Consider the following 2,771-nt stretch of genomic DNA (forward strand, 5'->3'; position numbering starts at 1 on the left):
TCCTCTTCCTTCTTTTACTTCTCTGTCTCCTTCACCTTCTCTTATTCCTTCTCACTCTCCCTCTTCCAATCATTATCATTCTCCCTTTCCTCACTTCCATTCCTCCTCTTCTTTATTTCCTGGCTTCCATGAATAAACATAGTCAATCACATGGTCCTGACATGGGATACTGTGCCACACCAATCCAAAGCAATGAGGATAAGAAAGTTAATCTGAAATGTATAAAATCAGAAGCCACGATTAATCGTTCCTCCTTTTAAGTTAATTTTATAAACTATTTTGTCATATTAACAGAAGACTGTGACAGCATGTTCTCATTTAATATAAGGGATAAGATTTACTGGAAAAAAACTGACCAACATCGCCCTAATAAAATGATTGATTAAATTAATATTATATTAGGACAAATCTATTTTAAAATATCATATATACTTCAATAAGAGGCAAAAAAATCACCTCTGTGGTTTCCTTTGAAAAGACAGAAGAATACAATCTGTTCCTCAAGGAAATTGACCTATAATTGGCGGTATTGTCAATTTCATAATTGATGTAAGAAGACGATAGAACAAATTTCAACTCAAATTGCATGATATAAAATTTACTTTGTCCCGTGTATACTATATATGTCTGGCTCCAAAAATGACTTGTATTTTATCATATTTTAATTAACTTTAATTGTATGAGAGTTGCTCTTTGACAAAGCAGTATATGAATAGTGTTTAGTGAGATTTTTTTTATTATTTTACCTCTCTTGATGTTTGAACTCTGGGTCTGGCTGCTGTCCCTGAGCACCTTTGGATGAACACTAGAACTCTATCACTTGAGGCACAGCAGCACTTTCATATTTCTCTGAGATAAAAATCTCACAGACTTTCTTGCCTGAGCTGGTTTCAAACCTCAATCCTCAGCCTCCTGATAATCTAGGATTACATACATGAACTGCTAGTGTGGAGCTTAATACAATGCCCCTATATTTTTTTACTAGTCCTGGGGCTTGAACTCATGCCTTGGCAACGTCCTTGTGCTTCTTTCCCTGAGGCTAGTACACTACAACTTGTGACATAGAGCCAATTCCAGCTTTTTTTTGTTTATGTAGTACTGAGGAATCAAACCCAGGGCTTCACACATGCAAGACAAGCAGTCTACCACTAAGCCATATTCCCAGCCCAATACAATGCCTCTTGATCATCATTATCCCTCATCCTTCTCAATCCTATCACATCCCTCAATTTACATAACTTTGTACAACATTCACTGACTCACAATGTCATGTATAGTCACTCAAAGGATATATCATGGATCATTTTTCTTGATGGTCTTATTCATCAACAAACTAAAATTGTGCAATATAGAATTCTGTGATTTTAAATTCTAAATTATCACTCAGAATCACCCAATACTATTGTAAAAATTTTCCTAAGGTTAATGCAAATGCAATTTGTAATTCTTCAATAAAGTACAATGATTCTTAGAATGTTAAAGAGTTGGAGTAACAATATCACCTTCAGTCCTAGAACATTTTACCCTCACTACCCTCTCAAAATACTCCAATATTAATAGTCACTTCCTGTCATCATTTCAACCTACCCTCCACTTGAGCAGCTATTATTTCATATTCTACCTCCACAGATGGGCCAATTTTAAAAAGCTCAAATAATTAGAAAATGCAGTCTATTTTATATATTTCTCCCATGTAATATTACTGTTTTCAAAGTAAGTCCATGTAAATTTTTCTCATGGATGGAGCATATTGTTTTGTATGCATGTGTATAATTGTATAACATCCTCAAAGGGCATTTCAATATTTTATTATATGTTATTGCAAAAGGTTTTGCTATGTATAGTCTTGTACATATGTCTCATTAGACATAGGTTGAAATAATTTTGAATATAAAATTATGATACAAAATGCTGAATCACAGAGGGAACTCTATATATAATATCTTAAAGATTGCCTGTATGTTTAATAAACCGACCATATCATTTTAAGTGCCACGCACCAATGTAAAAGGATTCCAATTTCTACTTAATGGTTGTGTAGTGCAATCTCATTTTTTTTTGTATTTCCACTAATCTCTATATGTATGTAATGTCTAGTTATGTAATGATCTTTCCATATGTTCCTTGGTTGTTGTTATATTATTATAGAGATATGTATTTGGATTTTTGGATAATTTATTAAGGATGGTTAAACGTTTTAATTGTCATTAATAATCTCTTCATATATTTCGGATTCAAGTCTATTTAAATAAATGCATATTTATGCACACTATGTGTACCTATGTAAATACTCATACTTATATGTGTATATATACAAATATTTATATATGTATACATATATAAGTATATACAGATGTGTACATGCATGTATATAGACATATGTAAATTATTATATTCATTTGTCTGTAAGATATCATTTTATTTATTTGCCAAACATGTCCTTTATTGACTTTATTTATTTTAGGGTTAATGATGTACAGAGGAGTTGGGTGCCGGTGGCTCACGCCTGTAATGCTAGCTACTCACGAGGCTGAGATCTGAGTATCATGGTTGAAACCCAGCATGTGCAGGAAAAGTCCATGAGACTCTTATCTCCAATAAACCACCAGAAAACAGGAAATGTGGCAATGGCACAAGTGGTAGAACTCTAGCCTTGAGCTGAAGAGCTGAGGGACAGTGCCCAGGCCCAGAGTTCAAAGCCCATGACCACCACAACCACCACTGGCAACAACAAAAAGAATAGTGACTCAAAAAGCAAAAGTCTTAAGCGG

Source organism: Dipodomys merriami, unplaced genomic scaffold (genome assembly GCF_024711535.1).
Source record: "Dipodomys merriami isolate MVZ:Mamm:240054 unplaced genomic scaffold, mDipMer1.0.p SCAF_609, whole genome shotgun sequence".
Lineage (NCBI taxonomy): Eukaryota > Metazoa > Chordata > Mammalia > Rodentia > Heteromyidae > Dipodomys > Dipodomys merriami.